At 45.2% G+C, this 26,785-nt stretch overlaps 2 protein-coding genes and 2 non-coding genes across 6 annotated transcripts in view; 2 read left to right on the forward strand and 2 right to left on the reverse strand.

Moving 5' to 3' along the window:
* MDM4 (MDM4 regulator of p53) overlaps window positions 1–7,993 on the reverse strand; it is a 39,572-nt gene extending 31,579 nt beyond the window's left edge. Inside the window, exon 1 of the mRNA XM_086694029.1 lies at window positions 7,868–7,993. The gene's annotated coding sequence lies outside the window, so the exon portion shown is untranslated. The remainder of the gene's footprint in view (window positions 1–7,867) is intronic.
* Window positions 7,994–15,340: 7,347 nt separating this feature from the next.
* TRNAK-UUU (transfer RNA lysine (anticodon UUU)) lies at window positions 15,341–15,413 on the forward strand. The gene has a single exon. It is a non-coding gene; the product is annotated as a tRNA-Lys (tRNA).
* A 280-nt stretch (window positions 15,414–15,693) lies between these two features.
* On the reverse strand, window positions 15,694–15,766 carry TRNAK-UUU (transfer RNA lysine (anticodon UUU)). The gene has a single exon. It is a non-coding gene; the product is annotated as a tRNA-Lys (tRNA).
* Window positions 15,767–25,548: 9,782 nt separating this feature from the next.
* The window catches only part of PIK3C2B (phosphatidylinositol-4-phosphate 3-kinase catalytic subunit type 2 beta), a 65,911-nt gene continuing 64,674 nt past the window's right edge, over window positions 25,549–26,785 (forward strand). For 2 of the 3 annotated variants that reach the window (XM_086693893.1, XM_086693892.1), the window contains exon 1: window positions 25,550–25,969. The gene's annotated coding sequence lies outside the window, so the exon portion shown is untranslated. Of the gene's footprint in view, window positions 25,970–26,785 lie in introns of all 3 variants that reach the window. The other variant, XM_086693895.1, reaches the window with a different exon arrangement.

Here is a 26,785-nt window from a genome sequence, read left to right on the forward strand (position 1 = left end):
AAATCTTTAAGGGCGCCTGGGTGGCTCAGTCAGTTAAGCGTCCGACTTCTGCTCAGGTCATGATCGCGTGGTCCCTGAGCTCCAGCCCCACATCGGCTCTGTGCTAACAGCTCAGAGCCTGGAGCCTGCTTCAGATTCTCTGTCTCTCTCTCTCTGCCCCTCCCCCACTCACTCACGCTTTCTCTCTCAAAAATAAACATTAAAAAATTTTTTTTAATAAAAAAATGAAATCTTTAAAAAATTAGGGGGCGCCTGGGTGGCTCACTCGGTTAAGCGTCCGACTTCGGCTCAGGTCATCTCGCGGTCCGTGGGTTCAAGCCCCGCGCCGGGCTCTGTGCTGACAGCTCAGAGCCTGGAGCCTGTTGCAGATTCTGTGTCTCCCTCTTTCTCTGACCCTCCCCTGTTCATGCTCTCTGTCTCAAAAATAAATAAATGTTAAAAAAATTAAAAAAAAATCTTTAAAAAATTAAAAAAATAGGGGCGCCTGGGTGGCGCAGTCGGTTAAGCGTCCGACTTCAGCCAGGTCACGATCTCGCAGTCCGCGGGTTCGAGCCCCGCGTCAGGCTCTGGGCTGATGGCTCGGAGCCTGGAGCCTGTTTCCGATTCTGTGTCTCCCTCTCTCTCTGCCCCTCCCCCGTTCATGCTCTGTCTCTGTCTGTCCCATAAATAAATAAAAACGTGGAAAAAAAAAATTTAAAAAAAAAATTAAAAAAATAAAATTTTTTTAAAAATCTCTATTATTTAGATGTGAGTACCTCTACATCTACTTTCCTTACCTTTTAGTTTTTCTTTTATATTTTCTTTTTTGTCCTTTCCTTCTTTTGTTCTGGAAGATTTTCTCAACCTGGAGTTCTAATTCATTAACTGTATCCATTCTGTTATTTGAACCACTGCATTTTTCAACTCTACTATTTCCACTTGCTTCTCTCAGTCCCTGCTTATTCATGTTTCAAGTTAAGATCTTCCCTATTTCTTTTAGAATAATTACCAGTCTAGCTTTAAACTCTTGGTCCATCTGTTCTATTGCTTGTTCCAATGAAACTTATACATTATTCTCTTGAAATACCTGTGCTTTTCAACTGTCTTTGTTTATTTTTCCCTAGAGGATAGCAGATACCCTGACAGGCAAAGAATATGGGGCAAGGCCAGATTCCAGCCCACAAGGGCTGCAGTAAGCTGGAGTAAGGTAGAAAATAAGTACTAGGGGTGCCTGCCTGGCTCAGTTGGTAGAGCGTGCAGCTCTTGATCTGGAAGTTATAAATTTGAGCCCCACGTTGGGTATACAGATAACTTAAAAATAAAACCTTTAAAAGAAGAAGAACTAGGGGCGCCTGGGTGGCGCAGTCGGTTAAGCGTCCGACTTCAGCCAGGTCACCATCTCGCGGTCCGTGAGTTCGAGCCCCGCGTCAGGCTCTGGGCTGGTGGCTCGGAGCCTGGAGCCTGTTTCCGATTCTGTGTCTCCCTCTCTCTCTGCCCCTCCCCCGTTCATGCTCTGTCTCTCTCTGTCCCAAAAATAAATAAAAACGTTGAAAAAAAAATTTTTTTTTAAAAAAAAAAATTAAAAAAAAAAAAAATAAAAGAAGAAGAACTACTACTAAAGTAGAAAGCCCCAAACACCAGGAAACCACAATCACTCTCCACCCCATGCCATCACTACCCAGATCAAAGACTTACCCTCTGTTCTCCAAGGAGAAGCAGTATTAGGATAGGATTCGGGAGACCTAAGGCTTAAGAAGGTAAGGGACAGAGAAGTGACAGTCTAAAGTCAGTCATCTCCTGTTTTTCATCAACTTCACACAAGTATATGCTTCTGAAATGCCCTAATTCACTCTTGAGGAAAGCTGGACTAGAGCTCCGAGTCACAGGCGTAGAAAAAGGTTAACTCCAAGGTAATGAGGCAGGGGAGAAACTAGAGTAGTATTCCAGTAGTTCCCTTCCCCCATGGTTTTATTCTCTTACAGCCATACCTGGCTGACTCCTGTCCCAGATGAAACACTGTCCCATCTATGCACACACACACAAGTTCAAAACAGCCTACCTCATGCATTTATTTTTCACGGCATTTTCCTATTACAGTTCCTATACGGATGATTTTGGGAGGGAGCCAGGAGTCATGCTAGTTCAGCATCTTGGTAGGAACAAGAATTAACCACTTGACAGGTCTGAAGAATTTAAACTTCAATAAGCCTTTCCTACTTTGCTTTAACACCCGGTAAAAAGTGTTGTGCCATAAAAAAGGCATTGCTTTAAGGCCCATGGAAGTTAAGTGTAGGACACAGTACTTTTGATTGCAAGGCAAAGGAGGACTGAGAGGGAATGGAGACAGGAGTGGAAGGATTTTAAAATGGCAGAATAGTGGAAAGAACGGGAAAGAAAACACCAGCAAAGGCACTGTTCAAGGCGTATGTGAGAAATGGAGTCAAATGACAAGCTCTGAATCCAAAGCAAGATCTTGTCCCTTTCCCACTTGGAATCTTTTTTTTTTTTAAATGTCTATTTATTTTTGAGAGAGACAGAGAGACAGAGTGCAAGTGGAGGAGGGGCAGAGACAGAGACACACACAGAATCCCAAACAGGCTCCAGGCTCTGAGCTATCAGCACAGACCCCAACGTGGGGCTCAAACTCAGGAATGGTGAGATCATGACCTAGGCTGAAGTCGGACACTTAACCGAATGAGCCACCAAGGCACCCCTTAGAATCTCTTTTGATTACAGCAGGGTTAGGTATTGTTACCTGCTCCATACATGAGAAAACTCGGCCTTAAAGAAGTCAAATAACTTGCCCAAGTCTAAAGTTTATCCTTTTCCACTATGCTACCAGTTAGTAGTTACATTCAGTTACTCAAACCAGAAAGTCAGAAGTCCTTTTGTCTCCCTCTTCCCCTGTTCTCACATCATGAAACCTGATCAATTTTAACTTCTAAATCTTTCAAAACCACCCTTCTTTTCATCTACATGACCATTTCCCCAAACAAAAAAGTGTTATTTTTCGCATGCATCACTGAAATAGATTCTTAACTGGTCTAACCGCCTTCAAACCAAACTCCACACTACAGCTAGAAGGATTAAAAAAAAAAAAAAAAAATTAAACAAAACCAATCCTACAGTGCCAAGCCCTGCTCCATAGCTTGCTATTGCTCTAAAGATAAATACCGAACCTAGCCCCAGTCTTGCCAGTCTTTCCTCTTGTGCCTCATGTTCTTCTCCATGCTCCCTGCACCTCACCACACTGATCTTTTAGTTTCTCAGAGCATTTACTTCCTGCTTCAGGGCCTTTGCACACATCGTTCCTTCATTTATAGCACTGAGTTCTGCGCAAGACTAACTCATCCTAGACCTTTTAGTCTCAGGTTAAGCATCACCTCCTCAACAATCATTAATAGATGCTAAACCATTAAAGTAAAAGGCTGGGGGAGGGGGAACTTTAAAACACATGGAGAAGGCTGAGAGCACTTGACCACTGACAAAACTCTCTAAAAGAGCATCATTCACACATCGTACACTTCCTGATGTGAAGCAATAGGAAGGACCTAGAAGCTCCTACCTCCTACGAAGTATTCCTGACAAAAAAACAACGAAACAAGCTTCTAGATCTAACTACTAACTACATGTTTGTAGGAAAACTGGAGAGTAAAGGAATAAGTAATACCAAAAGCAAATAATTACCCAAACCCAGATCACGGGAAATTCTACGGGATCTCTGGTGACGGAATACGCTTAGGTGGGGAGACCATCATAGAGACTTAAAAAACATAAACCTAACACAGCATGTGGAACTTGTTCATTCAGGTCCTGATTCAAACAAATCATCTGTAAAATGCCATTTTTCCCTAAACAATCATGAAATTTTGAGTTATGTACTAGGTTAATTAAGAAACTGTTAATTGTAGAAAAAAGGCACTATGGTAATTTTTTTTTTAAATCCTGATCTGGTAAGATATACATCCTCACACATTTAAAGGTAAAATGACACACTTGTGATATGCTTTAAAATATTTCATTAAAGGGGGCACCCGGGTGGCTCAGTGAGTTAAGTGTCCGAATTCACAAGCCCCACGTCAGGCTCTGTGCTAACAGCTTAGCTGTGTCTCCCTCTCTCTTGGCCCTGCCCCACTTGTGCTCTATCAGAAATAAACATTAAAAAATTTTTTTTTAAATTTCATTAATGGGGCCCCGGGGTGGCTCAGTCAGTTAAGCATCTGACCCTTGATTTTGGCTCAGGTCACGATCTCACTGTTTGCGGGATGGAGCCCTGCACAGGGTTGTGTGGAGCCTGCTTGGGATCTCTCCCTCCGCTTTCTGCCCTCCCCCACTCACTCTTGCCCTCCCTCAAGAACATTTTAAACAATATTTCATTAAAACGTTGAGAAAAATAGAAAAAATACTGAATTAGAACAATAGGTTTTACTTTATTAAACGGTATACACCAAATGGAAAGAAATCACAAACATTGTTTATTGCCTGCATCTTGAAAAAACTAGTAGTCTTAGGAAACACTCCAGTTACAAAAAAAAGAATCTACATCACTAATTGGTACTGTTTTGGCTCTCTGGAAGTTTGTTTCTTTACAGCTAATAATAAACCTCAGGAAGGAGTATAAAAAGCTGAAAAGAATTTGCCTACTTTTAAATGAACGAGGGAACAAAGTCCTTTTTGCAGTTTTTTCTTGCTTTCAAAAAAACTCTCCCTGAAACAAAGTGATGGTTGCCAGAAGGGAGGAGGTGGAAGGATGAACAAAATGGGTGAAGGGGAGTGGGCAATACAGGCTTCCAGGAATGGGATGAATAAGGCACACAGATAAAAGGTACAACGTAGGGAATATGGTCAATGGTATTATACTAGCGTTGTATGGTGATATATGGTAGCTGCACCTGTAGCGAGCACAGCATAACATATACAGTTGCTGAACCACTACACTACGCCTAAAAGTAACGCAACACTGTGTGTGAACTATATCTCAAGTTAAAAAAAAATAGTAATTAAAAAAAACAAAAGGACTCTTCCTCAAGAGAGATGTGTTTATTGAAAAGGAAGTCATCCCACCACCTTGGTCCACAACACAGCAGAACTAGGAATAGCCCAGGGCAGGCCAAAATACCCTGGTTTTTCAGTGCATCTCAAGAGTGAAGGACTATCCCACATGGGCCTATACAGCTGACTCACAAGGCGTTTTCATTTCCAGAAACTCACTCCCCTCCCCTCACTGGGTATGTGTACATCAGCTTCCATGATCTGTCTCCAACTTACTCTCTCCGTTCCACCTCGGTTTCCACTTCAAGTTTCCACTTCCACCACTCAGTATCTACCATGATGAATGATGAACTCAGTTTCTTGAATCCGTAAGCCCTTTTATCACTCACCTCCCAGGTATTTTTAGTACTGAGTTTTTCAAACTACAAGTTGTACCCCAGTTGGTCTTAATCCCTCCCCTCTATTAATGAAACAGAACAGAATAGAAAATAAAAGTAAGTAACAAAAGTTAAGTTTTGTTTTGTGGAACCTGCTTCCGTTATTGAAAAAAGCCAACACATGGGGCGCCTGGGTGGCGCAGTCGGTTAAGCGTCTGACTTCAGCCAGGTCACGATATTGCGGTTCGTGAGTTCGAGCCCCGCATCAGGCTCTGGGCTGATGGCTCAGAGCCTGGAGCCTGTTTCCGATTCTGTGTCTCCCTCTCTCTCTGCCCCTCCCCCGTTCATGCTCTGTCTCTCTCTGTCCCAAAAATAAATAAACGTTGAAAAAAAAAAATTAAAAAAAAAAAAAAAAAGAAAGAAAAAAGCCAACACAACACAGTTAAGCACCTTTGTATCAGGCACTCTTTAAAGCACTTTTTTGCAATAACTTACTTAATCCATACAGAAATCCTATTAGGTAAATATATTATTGTCCGCACTTCAGAAGAGGAAACTGAGGGAGAGAAGACACTAGCTTGCTGAAAATCGTGGTCTTAGAGCACAAGCACTCTGGCTGCAGAGCCAGAGCTTAACCATTCATTACCCCTCCTGTGTGTACTGGGTCACAACATAAAACGTTTTTTTTTTTTTACTGGGCATCATTGTTAAAAAAAGTTGGAAATCCACTGCCTTGGCGCTTGTCCTTTCTCCTCTTCTGTGATCTATTTTCTACTCTTGACAATTCCTATTCTACCCAGGTCAAAAATCACTTCCTTGGTCAAGGCCTTCTGATTCTCCAAGGGAAGATGTCACCAGAGCACCTCTATTACCACTTAGGTTTTTATTTGTGTCCTCTACTGGACTGAAACCAGAGAGGATCGAAATTGTCTCACTCATCTCTCAATGATAATGCAAGCCTGGTTTTACCCTACGTGTAGTCCAAGAGATTTCTACACCTCATCTTCAAATTTCTACCTTTGAAGACAACTGTGATTTTAAGACTGAATTAAAGACTTCTTGTCAGAAGTTAGCAGGAATAATCATTCTTAATTCTTCAAAGCCCTAAGGGCCTCTACTAAACAGTACTGTCTGATTCTCTTTCAACTACATACTTGAAAGTAATAAAAACAACTTTAAAAAAAAGATAACAACTACTGTTCTATTCAGATGTTGTTGTAGTTCTTACAAAGTCTGCAAGGCACCTACAAAGGTCAAGTGTGTAGCAAGAGTATACTCCTACATAGTTTGCAAAACAAACAACGGGCCAGGAACAACCTAAAACTCCATCCATGAGGAACTGATGAGGAACAAAATTGTTGTACAAACTCTATACCGCAATACTGTGCAAATATTTAAAAGAAAGCCTTACATGTATATTGGATGGAAGGTGTCCCTGCTATCATCTTAAAAACGTTGAGGCGCATACACAATACGTACAATGTGACCCCACTGTTGTTTAAAAATGTGAGTACTGTAGGAAAAAATCAGGACGGATGTTAACATCAAGCAGTTAACAGCAGCTAGCCTGAGGAGAGAACCCGTTAGGGTTGATGAACAGTTAAAACTGTACACACTTCTGTATTGTGTGCATTTTTTTTTAACTTCAGGCACTTACTTATTTATTTCAAACAACGAGAATGTGTGATCCTAACCGGTACTGTCAAACAAAATACTGTGAAATAAACACTTTTAAACTCAACTGCCTTTTCGTATCAGAGATTCCTGATAGGAGGAGGAGGAGGAGGAGGCAACACCTAAACCAAAAGGTAGTGATACTTCACACCAAAGGCCCCAAGTACGTTTGACAGATACTTGTTCAGCGTGAAGGGGCTTCCTCACCAACACAGAGATTTCCTAATGATGGGGCAGAGCAATAGCATCCTCTCCGGGTGTTGCTGTAAGACAGTGGTTTTCAAACTTCACGGTGTACAAAACTCAGTTGGAGGGTGCGCTGATTAAAATATATATTCCGGAGCCCCATCTCCGGATGTTCTGCTTGGGCGGGTCTGGGTGTGGCCCCAAAACCAGCCTTCTTCAAACAAGCACTCAAGTGCATCGGGCACAGATGGCGCGCAAGCCCTTGAAAGTTACTACCTTCAATTCTTGGGACACCTCAGTGTCACTCTTCCCGCCTCCCTCTGCGCCCATCTCTTTCCTCCAAAGGGCCTCAGTATTTCTCCAGTTTTGCGTCCAGTTAAAAACATCGTCGAGCGACGATTTCGATTTCCGACTTGTAAACCAGCCGGCCGAACTGCAGCAAGCACGTCAGCCTACCTCCATTTTTACCTTCCGCGGGGCCTCAACGCAGAACCCTTCCCCCACCAGCCCTTCTTCCGCCCGCGCCGCCACCCACGCCTCAAGCTCCACCCGCCCGCTGCCCCGGCTCCGAGGCCCGCCGAACTGGCCGTACCGCCGCCCGCTCCCCGCCTCCCGACCCCCAGCCGCCCGGGACCCGGCCGCCGAAACCCAAGAGCCACACCTTACGGCCGCTCCATGAGTCGCTCCCCCGCCGAGCCCGGGGGGGAGGGGGCGTCAGTCTCAGGCCCTAAGGCCTCAGCAGCATTTTGAAACGGCGAGTAGTGAGGGCGCAACTTCCGGCCTCCTGAACCCATCTCACACCAGGGCTTCCGGTGAGGCCTCCGGAAACCATAGAGACGCCACTGGAGGGCTAGAGAGGCAGAAAGACTGCCGTCTCCCCACCATAGAGTAGAGGCCAGTCCGGGGAGAGAGTCGCAGGACTTGGAAGACTAAGTTGTGAGGTTTCAAGAGAAAACGTTTGAGGAGCTCGCAGAGTCTGATGGTATTTACAGATGTGTCCTAGGACATCAAAAATCGAGGATGGAAGAAACCTAATAGCGTAGTCAGAGGAAGCCTTCCGCTCTTCCAAAAAACACCACTCCCTCTGTTTCTCAAAGTTAACGTATTCATTCTTATTCCCCAGAGATAGTGGCTGCAGAGGGCAAACAGCATCTTAGTGTTGTCGCTAATTGGGGGAAATAGAACTAGGATATACACGAATAACAACAAGATATGTGATAAATGCTGGAAGAGGTGCAAAGAACGAGGGAGGTGGAGCTTCTTTGGATCAGCAACCCGGTCATCGAGTCCCAATATAAAAGCTCCTGCCACAAACCTCTCAGGTTGGCCGACTTCCACCTCAGAAGGTGCCAAATGGTATTGTCTCTCCCAAATACCTCCTCTCATTGATTTCAGGATGATTCTAAATATTAGAGGATTTTCTGAGCTGAAGTATGTTACTTTGCAGTTTCCGTTGGTTTCATTTCTACACTTGGGAGACAGAGTAAGGCTTCATTCATTCTTTACCATATGAATACTGTTCAGTCATTTGAAGACAGTTACCATGTCCCATCTCTAACCCTGTGCCTTGTTCTTCTGCAAGCTAAAAATCTCACAGCCTTCAACTATTTCTTACTTGACATGGCTTCAAGCCACCCTGGTCACCATCTTCTGAACAAGCACCTGTTTGTTCAGTTTAAAATATGGTTCCCAGAGAACTGGGTACAAACCCATGCTAAATAAAATAGGGCAATGACCCCCCCCTTAATTTGCACATTGCACCTTGCTCTATTTCTGGCATAACCTTACCGCAGAGCTGGAGATCCAGATCTCTGCAAATGAGCCGAAAAAGTAATGCCTTTTCACAGTTGCTCTGAAAGAGCTTGAAGTCAGCAACCACCTCTCTCAAAAATTAGAGGGGAGGGGCTTTTTTAGGTGAACCAGCCTCCACTGTGTCCCCTCTCTTTTTATGCAATCAATTTGAGTGCTTTTTTGGTTTAATTCCCAAACAGGAGTTTGTTTTGTATCTTTCAAATAGTATCCGGTTAGTTTAGGTCTCTCCCTATTGCCTCCTGGACTCTTGGAATTATGATCCTGTCATGCAATTCATTTTGTTTAAGATAAACATTTGTTGAACACCTACCGTGTGCCAAACACCAACCTAGAAGATTCCAAAACACGTAACACCTGGAATCTGTCCAGTGGAGGACTCAGACAGTCCAGGTAAGGAGAATGTGGGTCTACAGCCATACCGCCCTGAACGTTCCCAGTCTCGTCTGATCTCAAAAGCTAAGCAGGGTCACGCCTGGTTAGTACTTGGGTGGGAGAATGTGGTAAGTGCAATGCTTGATGAGCTGCACTTAACCATGCCTGGAAGGTTGAGAGGGATTAGTTCTTTTCCTTTTACATTTTGCAAAAATTTTGATTAAGATCTTTAACGTGTCTTCACTGAAAGTCTTGATAAATACGCTGAATAGGACATGGTTAAGAACAGAGCTTTTCCTGTCATGGTTGATATTAATTCGTGGTTGATCATTCATCCTTGAATGTTGTTCTTAAACCACAAATGATTCTGCCTACTAGTGGTCAATATCTGGACACATTTTGCTACCCTTTCCCAAGGACTTCATAAAACTTCATCACATGACTTGCTCTAATGAAAATAAGCCATAACTATAGCATTTCTTCTGCTCGTCAAATGCACTTAAAAAGAAAATGAAATTAGCTTAAGCTCATAACTAACTCAGTGATCCTCACTTCCTTCCCTAAGAACTATACTCAAAAACTGTTTATTTAATAAAGAGACAGGAAACCTGGGTTTAGTCTAGCTATTTCTAGAAACCAGAAAGTTACACAGTTCTACAGTTTCCCAGTCTGTGAATAAAATGGCTAAATGAGATGATTTTTCTAGAGCCCCTGGTAGTTCTAAAGGAATTGGAAGTCAGTGTTATTATAGCCTTTCTTAAAAATTCATAATGAGCTACTTCATGCATACAAAAAAAAGTATAAAGAAGAATCTAATCTTTTCCCCGTAACTCTTCCTTTTTTTTTTTTTCTTTTTTAAATGTTTACTAATTTTTGAGCAACAGAGTGCGAGCAGGGAGGGGCAGGGAGAGAGGGAGACACAGAATCCGAAGCAGGGTCCGGGCTCTGTGCTGTCATGACCCGAGCCGAAGTTGGACACTGAACTGACTGAGCCACCTAGGCACCCCCCCCCCACTTTTCCTAAAGAACGATACTTTACCTGTTACAAAAGGTTTCCTATAGTAGTCCCATCTCCCTCCTTCAACTCCATAGGGAACCACTATTCTGAATTTGGTATTTACCCCTGCCATGCACTTCTTTAGACCTTTAGGATTTATATATGTATATATTCCCTCAGAATTTTATGCTTTTAAAATCTTTGTAAATGGCATCAGACTGTACGTATTCTGCAACTTGCATTTTTTCCTCGTTGTTGTGAAGTTCCACCATGTTGAATCACATATGGTTAGTTAATTTTCAATATTGTGGAGTAATACTGTATCGTAATATATTAAATTGTAGAATTAATTGTTATACAGTAAGTGTGCTTCTCTAGAGCTGGCATCACAGAATACCACAGACTGGATGACTTAAACAACAGAACTTTGTTTTCTCACAGTTCTGGGTGCTAGAAGTACAAGATCAAGGTGTTGGCAGATTTGGTTTCTTCTGATACCTCTCCTTGGCCTGCGCATGGCTGCCTTCTTGCTTTGTCCTCACCCCCTCGGTCTGTAAGTTGTCTGTGCCCTGATCTCTTATAAGGCCACCAGCCATAATGCATTAGGGCCCACTCCCATGACCTCATTTTACCTTAATCACCTCCGTAAAAGGCCTGTCTCCAAATAGAGTCACATTCTGAGATGCTCAGGGGGTAGGACTTCCACACATTAATGGGTGGGGGGCACAATTCAGCCCATAATTGTAATGATCATACCACAATTTTTTATTCACCTCCTCCTTTGATAAATACTAAGGTGTTTCCAGTCGTTTACTGTTACAAACAGTGCTGCCATCGACATTCTTGTACTTGTGAACTCCAGGGAGTAGAATCATTGGGTCACAAACACATTGTCAATGCTGTCAGATCATAACACAGTGCTCTCCAAAGTGGTTGTGGGAATATACACTCCTCACGAATGTGTATAGGAGTCTCTTGGTCCATATTTTCGCCAACCCTTGGTATTGTCAGACTATTAAAAAACGAATCTGATAGATGTGAGAATTTCTCATGGTGGTTTGAATTCTATTTCCATGATTAAGAGTAAGGCCGAGCATTTTTTCGTATATATTGACTACAGTTACTCACCTATGAATTGCCTGTCCATATCTTTTGCCCATTTTTCTATTGGTTAGCCTTTTCCTTGTCCATTTGTAGGAGTTCTGTATATAATCTGGACATTAATCCTTCTTGATTATTATGTATTACCAATCTTCAAATCTATACCTTGTTTTCAGTTTTTTAATGTTGTCTTTTGATGAACAGAAGTTTTTTTTTCAGAAGTTTTTTTAATGAAGTCAGATTTATTAGCTATTTTCTTTATGTTTCACTTCCTTTTTTTTTTTTTTTTTTAAGAGCTTCCTCCCTGTTAGGGGGTCATAAAGATACTCATATATTTTCTCCTAAAAGTTCTAAAGATGTCCTTTTCACATATAAGCCCTTAGCTCATTTGCAAGTGATTTTTGTGTATGTTGTAACATGGAGATCCAATTTTACTTTTTCAATTTGAAGAATAAATACACGTCTCTATTACTGAATCTGTAAACTGAATGTGAGTCTATCTATAGTCTCTTGAATTCATCTTTTCTTCCTAGTTAACACAATCATTGAAGATTTTGTGGAAGAGGTTTCATTTGAGTGGGGCCTTAAAAAATTGAATAGGATTTTGAGGGGTGCCTGGGTGGCTCAGTCGGATAAGCGTCCAACTTTGGCTCAGGTCATGATCTCACAGTTCATGGGTTCGAGCCCCGCATCAGGCTCTGCATTGACAGCTCAGAGCCTGGAGTCGGCTTCCCATTCTGTGTCTCCCTCTCTCTCTGCCCCTCCACCTCTCATCTCTCTCTCTCTCTCTCTCTCTCAAAAATAAATAAACATTAAAAAGAAACTTTAAAAAAATGAATAGGATTTCAGGAGGTGTAAATAGGAGAAGTCATTTGAAGAAACATGGCACAAATAATGAGGAAAGAAAGAGATGAATTGGAAGGTATGATCTTAAAACTGAAAGAATCTACTTTGATCAAAGTGTTGGTTACTGAGTAAACGATTGGCATGGTATCGAATCACACTGTCTCATATAATATTCACCAGCCACATGTGGCTTGAAATTTGGCTAGTCCAAATTGAGATGTGCAATGAATGTAAAATACACATTATATGTCAAAGACTTAGTAGTGAAAAATACTATATCTTATTTATAATGTTTTATATTTTTAATATTTATTTATTTATTTTAATGTTTATTTTTTGAGAGAGAAATAAAGACAGAGCATGAGTGGGGAAGGGGCAGAAAGAGAGGGAGACACAGAATCCGAAGCAGGCTCCAGGGCTCTGAGCTGTCAGCACAGAGCCCGACGCAGAGCGTGACCCTAGTAAGTGTCAGATTATCATGACCTGAGCCGAAGTCAGACGCTTAACCAACTGAGCCATCCAGGCGCACCAATAATGTTTCATATTGATTACATATCAAAATGATAATATTTTGAAATATTGGGTTGAATAAAATATATTATAAAAATTAATTTCATCTGTTTCTTTTTACTTTTTTTTAAATGTGGCTACTGGAAAATTTTAAATAACAATTTTGGTTTGTACTGTATTGGTATCAAAGTAGGCCAGGGCCAGATTGCGGAGGATTTTGAATGCTGCTATAAAAAGTTCCATGTGTTACTCAGTGAAGTAGTAGGGAAGAATCAAAGGGTCTTGAGCAAAGAGAAGGCAGTCTAATATTCCTAACTTGATGGTTAAACATCCCGTCTGCACAGAGCCAATTTTAGAAACCTGTACCATTAGCCTTGGGCAGATGATTAATTCTGGTGATGTGATTCTTACAGAGAATATTTGATGGTAGTCCTTGTTACTGTTTTTTATTGTAGCACAAACAAGTCTAATGTGTGCTCCTTTCAGTGGGAAATTGGAACATAATTGAGCCAAACTTTAAAAAAAAAAATTTTTTTTTGTTAAGTTTATATGTTTATTTTGAGAGATAGTGTGAGCAGGGAAAGGGAAGAGAGAGAGAGAGAATCCCAAGCAGCCTCAGCACTGTCAGCACAGAGCCCAATGTGGGGCTCAAACCCCCAAACCTCGAGATCATGACCTAAACCGAAATCAAGAGCCGGATGCTCAACTGACTGAGCCACCCAGGCACCCCAAGCCAAACTTTTAATAGTTCCCCCATTGCTCAGAGGATAAAGTGATTCTTTTTGTCTGGAGTTAACCCAACATTGTCAGCCTTCAAAATTCTCAACATCTTCCTTGAATCCATTCAAATATGTTAAGCCTGATACAGCACAGTCACTATAGTTAAATAATGCTGTAGTGCATGTTTGAAAGTTGTAAGAGAGCAGATCGTGGAAGCTTTCATCGTTATGAAAAAACGTGTTACTATGTGTTGTGATGCATGTTAACTAGACTCACTGTGGTGACATTTTGCAATATATACAAATACGGACTAGTTATGTTGTGCACCTGAAACTAATGTTATATGTCAATTAGATCTTGATAAAAAAATAATTGTTAAAAATAAGCTAAGTGCTTGTCGAAGCGTAGACAGTGTTAGAACTCTAGCTAGAGCGGAATCTGCAGTCTGTTCTTGTTACGTCTTTGCCATTAAGTCTTTAGATGACTTCGTGATTGCTTTTTACTTGTCAGACACTGTTCCACACAATTTGTATAAACTACCTTATACATTTTCACAATTATCCCATTGTCCTGAGACACAGAGAAGTAGTTTACTCAAGATCACACAGTGGAAGTAAGGTTTCAAACAGATGCACCTTGATTCAGAACACAGACTTTATAGAGAGACATTTATGCTTTGGGTTTTTCAATGTGCATATATGCACCTTTTTAAAAAATTGGTCTGAAGTGTTTCCTAACTTAACAATGTTTTGCATTTTCCTCAAGTCGTATTCTTCTACAGCATGATTATTAATAGCTACATAATACTCCATGTATTAAGACGGTGCCATAATTTATATAGCCATCTCTGTCATTTGCAGTATTTTCCACTTAAAATATCATGACGATCTCTCCTGTAACCAAGTCTTTTTATGCATCCCTGATTATTTCTTCAGGACAAATTCCTAAAAGTGACATTGCTGGGCCCGAACAACCACTCCTAAAGTGTTGGAATTAGGCAGATGGATTAAGGGAGAGCAACACAAGCAAACAGAAATTCTTTAATGTCTCACCCTGAGCCCCATGGTGGATAAGTCTCAAAGCCGGCCCTATAGCAGAAGGCAGTGCTCAGATCACTGATGGCAGTGGAAGAGAAGAGCCTCGAATGCCATGATCAGTAAGATCTCTCTGCAGGCACGCTCAGCTTTCTTGTCTCTCTGGCTGGCAGGGCTTGTACCCCCAGGATCACTGCTGGTGACTTCCTCCAGGGTTTGCGTCATTTAAAATTATTTGGACGTCTTCAAGGGACCTGCGGGACTATCACACTATCCCTCTGCAGGGTCCTTTCTCCCAGTTTGTACTCTGCAGTTCAACCTAGTAGCTTCCCAGCAGCATATTTATACTCTTAGACTCTTTTCTTCTTTTCTGTTGTCGGGTCAGTTTTAGAACTGATATCCACGTGATTATCAATAATAAAAGAGACCTGATGCCACCACAACGCTTCACAAGTGATGTACCTTGCCGTTCTCTTAATCCTGGATGTGTTGGATTGATTACAAATCAAAGAAGCCTACGTAATAATGGCTGTTGGGCACATAAATACCTCTCAGTTCTGAAGTAGCTGCTAACGCTGCTGACAAGTACATGATTCAGGTCTTCTGTTTCTCTTTGTTGTATGAATCGTGAGCTTTCTTGGGTTTAAAACGGTTTCACAAAATGTGGATGGAAGGAAGCGATTACGCAAGGTTCTTTATTCTTATGTAAGGCATTGTAATAGGAGCCTTCTCTTGTGAGAGCCCGGATAGCTCAGTCGGTAGAGCATCAGACTTTTAATCTGAGGGTCCAGGGTTCAAGTCCCTGTTCGGGCGCTTTGCTTTAACTTCCGCCTTCCTTTTCAGCTTCGATTTTTAACAATCTGAACAACACAAATTCCGTCTCGCTGGGAAACCACCACGTAAAAACTTCCATATTCACCAAGAAATTGAATGAGTTTGCATAGTCAGTGTTTTCTTCCCTGAGAACATATTTACCTCGCATATTCTGAAAGCAAGGGAAAAAAAAAAACTCAATTTGAGGCAGAAGTTTGCTTCAGGGCTGAGATTTTCGTACGGTAATATTTGCTAATGTAAGTAAGGGGCAAAAGCCAGACGCCCGAACAGGGACTTGAACCCTGGACCCTCAGATTAAAAGTCTGATGCTCTACCGACTGAGCTATCCGGGCGCTCTTGGGAAGCCCTGCTCTTCTGTTTACTTGATATAATTCTAATAAATTACTTCTCTGGTTGAACCATATTTAAAGTATCTTTTTTAGCAAGATTTTAAAAAAGCATTTATTTTTCTGTTTCTCCATTTCCTTAAGACATGTGTTCTTGAAGTTCTTTCATATTTCATATTTGATCAATTGCCAGTATCTACTAAACTCTGAAACGAAATGGTAGCGACTTATGGGAAAGGGCAACCAACATTAAACTTTCAGACATAGAGCTGTGACCTCTTTTTGTTACAATTCTTGTGTCTTCCGTTTATCACTTCGCCAATAGGACCTCTTAATTTTAGTTACTCCACGGAACTAGATGACCGTATCTTTCTCTTTAATGAAAAATACATTTCCATTAACTAGATGATACAGCTGTTAGATGAGCATCCCTCAGCACAAAAGAAGGAAAGACGCATTTGATTCACGAATAGAGCAGCTAATATAGGAAAATAGAAGTGACAGTGGAAAGGTGGGTCCAAATTTAGACGAGAGAGAAGGAGCTTAGACTTTTAATTTAGGTTTTGACCGAATTTTTGCTTTTCCCTGCCTTCTAGGCACCTTGCAGTTTCCAGGTCAGAGTCACAAAATGAGCCCTTGTAAAGCAGCGTCAGCATGCACCAGTGGGAACAACATGGAGTATTAGCAACATAAACCTCCAGATCAGCCTAGTTTTTCCCAAAATCAGTTTCAGCAGCCCTGACGCATGGGGTGGGGAAGGCAGGATTATGAAATTCCGAAGACTGATAAGGGAACTCATTTTTGTTTCTGGGAACTGGAGGCTTCTGAACACAATGAACAGCAAAACCGCTCAGCCTTGGTTGGAGGAATTTCTTTCCCACAATTGTCTGATTCTTTTAGAACAAAGACCAACAAATTGTGTGATCCTGAGCAGTCCTGGGTTTCCACATCTATAAAATGAGGGAAATTGATCAAATGACCTGTAAGATACCTTCTAAATCTGAAGTTTTACCACGCTCTTCCTTCTCCCACAGTGAATAAGATTAGAAGGAACAGACTCGAAATGCAACAGGAAGGAATGATTTAACTGCATATTTTATTGATCATCTATTATGGCTTAGGTCGTGCACTAGCTCTGGAGTCGGAGATCTGTAGGACACGGATCCTGCTCACAGCCTGGGAAAGAAGGCAGACACGTAAGCAAACCACTTTAGCAAAGTAATAAGTGCAGCAAGACGAATTCAAGTACAGAGTGGCATAAGCATGGGCAGCAAGGCCATGGTTACAAAACCAGGATAGGGGCCCTGGAGTTTTCAGCAAGGAAAACACATGGTCAGAGTTGAATTTCAGCAAATAACTGTCAGAGGTGTGCAGAGTAGATTTTAATGAGCCAGCAGACGTTTGTCATTTATTCATTCAGACATTTCTTGAGCATCCACTGTGTTAACTAAGGAAAACTCCTCGCTCTGTTTTTATGAATGAGATGTGGAAACGTGCGATACCTAAATTCGTTTAAGGAAGGGAAATGGTGTCTGTCTAGGCTCCCTAAAGGGGAGAGAATAGAGGCGCTTTGAAGGTTTTTTTTTTCCCCCCTTGCCCAATGGCTTTGTTATGTGGTATTCCGTGGTAGCCCTGAGAGAACACAGCACAGATTTAATCACCCTCTCCTTTCCTTCTGTTTAAAGTTCAATAGACTGGATAGGATTGACCCATCAAGTGGCTTGTTGAATACCTACTATTTCCACAGCAGTAAACTAGACACAGTGGGAAGGAAAACACTGAACCTGGAAGGAGAGTGGGGGGTGAAGAATGGTGAATAGGTTAGTGTGGCTGGAGTGGAGGGAGGTAGAGACAGGAGGTGCCAGATTGGAGACAGCTGACCAGATTCATCCGGGGCCGGGGAGAAAAATTGTGTCGTACAGGCAATGGCAAAGTTTGAAAGTTGAATCAAAAGTCTGGCTTGTTCACACTGCAGTGTCACACCTGAGGTAGCGTGAACTGAATCCGCTTTTCCCCAAGTTGAATTACAAACAGGGGTGCCATCTGGTACCTTATTTACCACCATCCCTTCCGGGAGTGCCTCTTCATTTCTCACCTCGCCTAGACTGTCGAACTTAGTTCTCCCACTAGAGGGCAGTCGAATGTCACAGATTCCATATTGGGTCCCCCTCCCCTCCCCACATTTCTTAAACATAATTTCCGCCACTATTTTGTCTTTTTCTAATCAAATGTTTAACTTGGTATGCTTAACAGTGTTACATTAGTTTCAGGTGTTCTCCCACTAATTTTTAAAGGGATGCTTTTTACCCCCCCCACCCTTTAACCCCCCGCCCCCCCCCACCAACGCCGCCCGCCATTCACCAGACTCACCTGTCTGAAAATCACCATCAGCTCTGTATCCGAACCGGGAAAAGTTGTGGAGCAAGAAAGGTCTCTGCAGTTCTCGCTCCTTCTTGCCCTCTCAGTGACACCGTCCGTTAGCTGGACCCTGACACAGTCCTCTTCCTACAGCTGGCAAACGTTAGCTTATGTGATTACACTTTGAAGAGGAAACTGTTTTCACAAGGCCTTAGGGGCACCTGCGTGCAAGGTGAGGTCTTGTCCTCCTCATCCTGAGACTCCCACAGTGGCGCATGACAGGGAAAGCATATGGATAGTTGCGAGTTGAATACAATTGTATTGAAGAGCCAGAAAACATCTCTAATGTTGACTTTTTTTTTTTTTTAATGTTTATACATTTATGCGGGGGGGGGGCAGAGAGAGAGAGGAAGAGAGAGAATCCCAAGAAGGCCCCATGCCGTTGTGAGATCACGACTGAGCTGAAATCAAGGGTCAGATGCTTAACCAACTCAGCCACACAGACACCCCTGTAACGGTGGAATTTTAGGCCAGCGGGAAAGGTTTAATTTTAAGAGGCTTTCCCAGGGCTTCCCAAACCAATGCAAGGTGTAGCTGCCTGTGCAAAGACCCCATCTTCCATCACCACTGTGTAGAGTGTTTGGAGTTGAGACCATTACAAGGTACCAGGGAGATGCATGGAACAGAGAAGTTGTTTGGAGAAGTCTTCTCTGGTGTTTGGCCCTAAAAACTCCAAACTGAGAGCATCCTGGGTTTCAGGTGAGCCCTCCTACTCTCCTCTCTGAGAATACAGAGAGGTTGGCAGCCCAATAATCTTGGACAGCCTCAGGAACTCAGACACTAGGATTAATATTCTCCCTGAACAAGGCAGCCCCCAAGTGTTCTGGGTCGTGGAAAAGGTGTAAGAGAGAAGCAGGACTGATTTCGAGGCCAGTGGGACCCAAAGGGATTGAAGTCAGTCTGATCACCAAATATTTACAGAGTTTTTCTACCCCATCTCCAGTATCCATTCACCTTTGCAAAAATATTTGGATCTCTTCAAAGAAAGTCTACTGAAGGATTTTTAAATGAAAATGGTACAAACATTGCCCTTTGCAATTTTAGCTCAGACTTGTTTTACGGATAAGCCCGGGCCCAGAGCAGAGCCCTGAGAGAACACAGCACAGATTTAATCACCCTCTCCTCTCATTCCTTTCGACCACCTGCTCCCTAACTAGTAACCAGTTCTTCATTCACCCATTCATTCATCAAGTATATACTGAACAACAGCTTTGGATCAGGCAATGAATTAGTCCTGTAAATTCAAAGGTAAACCCAACAGAGATTGCCTTGTCCTTAAGAAGCTTACACTCTCATTACCCTCCTCATCTGTCCCCTCCCCAATTCAGAAAAAAAGCAAACAGGCAATTCTGACACTCGGTGATGAGTGTTACAATCCAGGCAGCTATCAGGTGTATCTAGACATTGTTAGGAAGCACTCTAGGGAAGCTTCCTGGAAAGCTAATTATAGGGTGTATTAGTTTGCTATTGCTACTATAACAAATTACCACAAATTTAGTGGATTAAAAGTTTATCTTAGGGGCGCCTGCGTGGCTCAGTTGCTGGAGCGTCTGACTCTTCATTTCAGCTGAGGTCACCATCTCGTGGTTTGTGGGATGGAGCCCTACCTCGGGCTCTGCACTGACCACGCAGAGAAACTTTACAAAAAGCTTATCATGTAGGTCAGAAGCCTAACACGGGGCCCACTGGGCTAAAATCAGTGTGTCAACAGGGCCGTGTTCCTTTCTGAAGGCTGTTGGGGGGCATCTATTTCCTTACATTCTCCGGTTTCTAGAAGATGTTCACATTCCTTTGCTCAGAACCTCAATTCTCCAACTTAAAAGCCACCAACGTCATATCCCTTTTGCCATTCTTCCATCATCACATCTCCCTCTGGCTTCAGCTGAGTAAAGTGTTCTGCTTTTAAGGACCAGTGTGATTAGATTGGGCTCACCTAGGTAATCCAGGCTAATCTCCCCATCTGGAGGTATTTAACTTAATCATATCTGCACAATCCTTTTGCCATGTAAGATAACATATTTATACGTCCCAGGGATTGGGAAGCAGACATTTCTTCCTCAAGGGGGCCATTACTCTGCCTACCATGTAGAAAGACAGCCACATAATGGGAAGGGCAACAGAGGTGGGATTTTGGCGGGTAGGAGGCCCTTTCCAGGCAGTGGGAAGCGCGTGTAGAAAGACCCCTAGTTGGGAATCACATGTATTCTAGAAGCAACATGGAATTTGCCTTGGAATGAGGGAGGGAGTGATTCATTCAAGCCCCATTTATTAAATGATGACATTATGGGCATTCTGAGGATACAAGATGAACAAGACAGTTTTTGTCCTCCGAGGCTAGAGTGAAAAGCAAGGGCCAGATTATGAGAGGCCTTGTTGACTTTCTTAAAAGTTTGAGCTTCGGGGCACCTGGGTGGCTCAGTCAGTTAAGCATCCGACTTTGGCTCAGGTCATGATCTTGTGGTTTGTGAGTTCGAGCCCGGCGTCGGGCTCTGTGCTGACTGACAGCTCAGAGCCTGGAGCCTGCTTTGGATTCTGTGTCTTGCTCCCTCTCTGCCCCTGCCCTGCTCACGCTCTGTCTCTCTCGGTCTCAAAAATAAATAAAACATTAAAAAAAATATATTTTTACGGGGCGCCTGGGTGGCGCAGTCGGTTAAGCGTCCGACTTCAGCCAGGTCATGATCTCGCAGTCCGTGAGTTCGAGCCCCGCATTGGGCTCTGGGCTGATGGCTCAGAGCCTGGAGCCTGTTTCCGATTCTGTGTCTCCCTCTCTCTCTGCCCCTCCCCCGTTCATGCTCTGTCTCTCTCTGTCCCAAAAATAAAATAAACGTTGAAAAAAAAATTAAAAAAAAAAAGTTTGAGCTTCATGCAAGAGCTATACAGAGTCATTCATCCATTTGTTTGGCAAATTTTATTGAGCACATGCTACATACCAGGCACTGTTCCAGGCTCTGGGAAATACAGAAGTTTAAAAACTAAGGTAAAAAAATAATAATAAAACAATAACAATAATAACAAAAATTTAAAACTAAGGTAAAGAATCCCTGCACTGGGGCCCCTGGGTGGCTCAGTCGAGCGATCAGCTCTTGATTTCAGCTTAGGTCATGATCTCATGGTTCCTGGGTTCAAGCCCTGAATCGGTCTCTCACTGACAGTTTGGAACCTTCTTGGAATTCTCCCTCTCTCTCTCTCTCTCTCTCGCTCTCTCTTTCTCGCTCTCTCCCCTTCCCCCAAAATAAACTTAAAAAAAAAAAAATCCCTGCCCTCATGGAGCTGACAGGCTAGTTGATGTTAAGGAAGGGAAGCAGATGTCTGCTTTAGAAAGATCATTCTGGCTAGGGTGTTGGAAAAGAGACAGGAGTGGAGCAAGACTAGAGGTAGCCCAGCCCCTTAACCCCCTTCCTCAAGATTCATAGCCTTTCCCCACCTTCACATCCCTCCCTGGCCAGTTCCTGTTTTGTCAGGAACCTTCTTTCCCCTTTATCCTCCAATGGTACCTATTCTGCAACACCGCCGGGCTCCCCGCCCCCAGCCCTGATTGAACATTCTACACCTGGGCTTCCCAGTGCTGCAGAAGAAAAGGATGAAAACGTTAATACCGTAGCCACTACATATCAGAATGTCTGATTCCAGCCACATCCTCCACCCTGCTGACAATTCCATTCCCTCTCTAAGAAGTTACCATCCTCATTCCTTGCCTGAACCACTTTCCTGAACTCTCCTCAAGCCCAGCTTGACCCCCTTCTCTCTCAGGAGATTACCTACAGACCGTCAGGTAGCAGCCAGTTAGCGCCTAACCTCCAGGCTTACCGATCTACACAAACGTCTGCGGGTGCACCCTTCCTCTTAGATATCCCAGACAACCCTACCCCCGTGTGTCCGGATCCCATCTCCTCTGCGACATTTTTCATTAATCATCTCTCTATCTCCTTGGTCTCCCCCCCCTCAACATATGAGCATGTTTAAGCCTTCCCTTCTGAAAAAGGAAAGACATAACAAAAATCTTTCCCTTGATCCTGCAGCCCTCCCCCCACCCAATTGCCTTACATTTCTCCTTTCCTTTAACTGTCAACCTTCTAGAAAAAAATGCTCAATGCTATTTTCGGTCTCTTGTATTCCTTAACCCACTGGAGCCTGGTGTTACTGTGACTGTTCTCACAGCACGGGTCCCAGTGACTTTCCTGCCAATCCAACGGGCACTTTCCGGCCCTGCCTCCCCTGGATGTCCCCGCCACACCGGTGTTCCGGTCACTTTCCTGACACTTCCTCCCACCCTCCTTTCTGACACCCTATGGTCTCAGTTTTTTCCCCTATCGACGTGGTTGTTTCTTCTCCATTTCTTTTGCAGGGCTCTTGCTTCCTCTGTACGCCCATCTGGGTGATCTCACGCATGCCCACACCTTCGCCGACCATCTATAATCTGAAGAGTCCAAAATTCCTGTCATCTGTCCGTGCCTCTGCTCTGACTTTAGCTTCAGAAATCCACTGTCTGTTAGACAACCTCACCTAAACATTCCACAGGTTCCTCAAACCCAACATGTGCAAAATTAAACTCATGTTTGCTCCCCCAACACCTGGGCCCTGTCTTACGCAGTCCCCCACTTAGTGCTGGCACCACCTGCCACCAATTCCTATGGCATCAAGCGGAGAGGGACTCTAGATTCCTGCCCCCACTTCCTACATTCAATATATTATCAAATATTATTTTTTTAAATTTTTTTAACGTTTATTTTTGAGGCAGAGAGAGACAGAGCATGAATGGGCGGGAGGGGCAGAGAGAGAGGGAGACACAGAATCGGAAGCAGGCTCCAGGCTCTGAGCCATCAGCCCAGAGCCCGACGCGGGGCTCGAACTCACGGACCGCGAGATCGTGACCTGAGCTCGGACGCTTAGCCGACCGAGCCACCCAGGCTCCCCTATTATCAGATATTATTGATGTGACTTCCTAACCATCTCTCATACCTGTCCTTTCCTTTTCATCCTCATTGCCACAGCCCTGGCACATCAGAGATTCTCTGATCTTGCACTCTGAACATAGCCATGGCCTCCTAAGCTCTCAGCCTGTTCTCCTAACCTGGCAGGGAGCAGATGGCACGCTCCAATCTGAAGAGACAATTTACAAAGAGTCAGCAGAAGGAAAGCCACAGGAATAGTGTGCAGTACTTTGGGGCCAGCAGGAAAGCAAGTTTCCACCCCCAGGCCTGCGAAGGCAAAGGAGCTGAGAAAAGGGAAGGAAGAGAGGGAGAGGGAACCACCTAGGGGGAGCTGTGAACTTTGGTTGAGGGTGGCAGCCAGCCCACAGTGACTCCAAAGAGAAGGAAATCCCGAGAAACAAATAGCCAGACCTCTTTGACCTCCTTCCTTCCAATCTCCTGCCAGGGCTCCCCAGTGGCCACGCCCTACTAGGAAGCCAGAGGGTCAAGATTGCGTTTGCAGGAGCAAAGGGAGGACACACAGTGCATCTTCCAAATCCTTCCTCCCGTGTAACATGCCAGAAGGTTTTTCTGGTCAGATCGTTCCCAGCTCCACTTGTCTACCCCCTGGGTTCTCTGTCACCTGCAGGACAAAATCTAAACTTTTTGGCATGTCCTGATTTCTCTTATAAGGACATTTTTCTCCCCACCAAAGTGCGTTATAAAGCCTTTGATAAGACGTTCAACCCAGTGACCCAGGCCTCTTTCCTGTTAGCTCTCCATTTGGGACTTTTCACTCCAGCAACACAGATGCTGATGGCCCACAGGCTCCTCTGTTCTCAGGCCTCTGAGCTTAGCCCAATGACAGGCAAACAGTAAGCTGTCACAAGTATTTGCCTCGCCAACAAGTGGTGAATGGGGGAGTAAATAAACACATGTTTTTATCCCCCGTGGCTCTCGAGGATCGGGACTAGGATCATGTGTACATTATGATGTACGCGCCGCATTCTGTCTAGCCATTAACAAGTTTCACTCACATTCTCTCATTCGAGCCGCATAACAGCCCGGAGTAGGAAGTGAAGCTGATATTACTGATGCTTAAGAGGGTGGAGGGGGCTACGCAAGGTCACCTGGCAGAGGGCCGAGAGAAATGCAAACTTCTCCTTCTCATTAGGGATCCTTTGCATTCACTCAGATTTAATCTTATATGAGAACAAAACAATATCCCAAGAAATCCTTGTGAACCACAAAGTCACTTTTCATATTGTTCCCCCCCGCCCCCCCCCTCCACGTAGGACGTCCTCCGGTTATTCAAATTCCCTTCCTAATAAATAGCCTCTTACTGAGCTCTGGAGTCTTCCAATTCTACAACTATGAATCTAAGTATCGTGTTGGCTTTGTTGCACAGTTTTGTATTAATGAGGAAAATTTAAAGGCCTTGTATCTTATTAAAAAGGCCCTTCTGACATTTTTTTAAAAAGTAAAACTCTAGTAAACCCTAAACAGACTGAAATAGTAGCATTTCAATAAATATTTCCTTGAGACCAGGGAAGGGGGAGGTTGGCAGACGTTTCCATGGGATTCCCCTGGCTGGGGAGGGCTAGGCTTCTGAGGGAGGCTGGGAGCCTTGAAACCCTGGACACCTGAAGGGGACTGCAGAGCGGGGGGGCCTGGGAGTCGGGTGTTGATCCTCACAGACCCGCCAGAAAGGAAGGAGGGCCCTGAGGGAGAATGGGATACAAGTGTGAGGAAAATGTACTTTGAGATCAGGGATCATAGTTACTATGCCAAGCAAATGCAAGTGAGGAGCTGGCCAATTCTCGGTTTCTTTTGGGTGGAGTCTTTAGGAAAATTCTTCTAGAGACCACTGCTCAAAGAAAGGCGCTCGGAGTAAAAATGTTAAACATGACCTACTGAATTGAAAGAAGCGGGTTTTTTCCCCTACCATAGTTGGGGTGGAGGCCGCTCTACCTCCCCCACCCCTACTAAGGGTTGCTATTCTCTGGGGTTCAGGTGGGACGACCCACTTGGGCGAACAGAAAACCCAACGAGGCTGAGCGCACAGCGCGGTGACAGCTCCCCCTCTGCCGCCCTCAAGGTAGGGACTTTGGCGGGCGTCGCAATCCTGATAAAGATGGGGGCAGAGGGGGGATGTCCTCGAACCGCTAAGTGGTTCGTTTTCAGCCGAAGGACCTGGCGTGCATCCGACCCGGAGCAAAGGGGCCCCCGCAGGGAGAAGTAACGACCATCCGCAGAATCCTCCCCCGGGCGGGAAGCGGCGGCGCGGGCAGTCGGGTTCCCGAGCACAATCGGACGCCAGCGCGCAGCTCGCCCCCGCGCCCCCTCCGGGAGGGAAGGAGGGAGGGAGGGAGGCGGGAGGCGGGAGGCGGGAGCGAGAGGTGGAGGGCGGTCAGGGTTCCGGGGCCCGCCCCGCCCTCGCGCTCGCCGCCGACTCGGCGCTGCGGGCTGGAGCGGGCGGCCGGGCGGCTGCCTGTCCAGGCCGGGGCTGGCCGCGCCTCGCGTAGCCGTGCAGTGCGCCGGGTCTCCGGGAGATGGCTTCTCCGCTCCCGCCCGCTGCTCCCGCTATTGTCTCGCCCGGGGTGGCCTGACTCTGCGGGCTCGCGCACGCTCGTGGCCCGGAGGGCTTCCCCCGCGCCCCCCGGAGCCGGTCCCGCGTCCTCCGCTGCCTCCCCGCCAGCCCCCGGCTCCCTCCTCCCCCCTCCCTCCCCCCCCCCCCCCACACCCGGGCCGGCGCTCGTGGCTCGCGGAGAGGGGAGCGGCGCGCGCGGGCGCGGGGACGCCTGGAGCTGCGGGGCCGGCAGCCCACGTCGCCGAGCACGCGACACGTCGGGTCTCGCAGGGAAGCCCGCAGCGAGCACAGGTAGGACGCGCATCCGGCCGGGAGCCGCCGCCCGGGGTCTGCAGATTGCCCGCCGAGCCGAGGGAGCGGAGGTCAAGGGGCTCTCCCTCCAACATGGCAACAGCCGAGGTGCAACAATGGAAGGAGCCGCGGGTTCCCGGCGGCCGGCAGAGCTGCGGACGCGGTGGCAGCGAGAGCTCCGATCCGCGGCGCCCTGCAGGTTGCCGGCTCCCTCCGCCACCCCGCCCCAGCAGTTTCGGGGTGTCTCGGGTCCCCGCTTCTCACCCCTTTCCCACCCCTTTCCTCTAAACACACTTCCTGCCCTCCAGCTGCACGGCGATCTGAAGAAACCAATGGTTTGGGGGTTGAAGATGAGAAATAAAAAGCAAAACCTGCCCCGGAGTGGGGGTGGTGGGGATGGTGCTTTCTGTTGCGGTGGGTGAAAAGTCAGCATGTAGCCGCGGGAATGTATACATTTTCTGGCCAGACGGATGGCCGACTTGGCTTCTCCCTTATAAGGGTACTGCAGCACCAGGAGAAGCTTGGGGGAGAGAGAGGGACCCTCAGGCCTGACTTTCCGGGCCCTCCGCGGAGGCGCTGCTCTCCTGGCTGGTACTTGTCTCTCATTTTCAGCTCCCGACAGCGGCGACTTTGATGTTGGGGAGTTATGGCAGCTGCAGGAAGCCCTGGGGACGCTGCCAAGCAGGGGTGGGGTAGGGTGGGGAGCCAAGGGGCTTGGCCAGCTCCTGGGTTGTGAGAAGGGGTTACCGAATGTATGAGGTTAGTGCACACACCCTAATTGGCCGAGGGTGTGTGTGTGTGTGTGTGTGTGTGTGT

This window comes from Puma concolor, chromosome E4 (assembly GCF_028749965.1).
Source record: "Puma concolor isolate L17-30 chromosome E4, mPumCon1.1.hap2, whole genome shotgun sequence".
Taxonomy (NCBI): domain Eukaryota; kingdom Metazoa; phylum Chordata; class Mammalia; order Carnivora; family Felidae; genus Puma; species Puma concolor.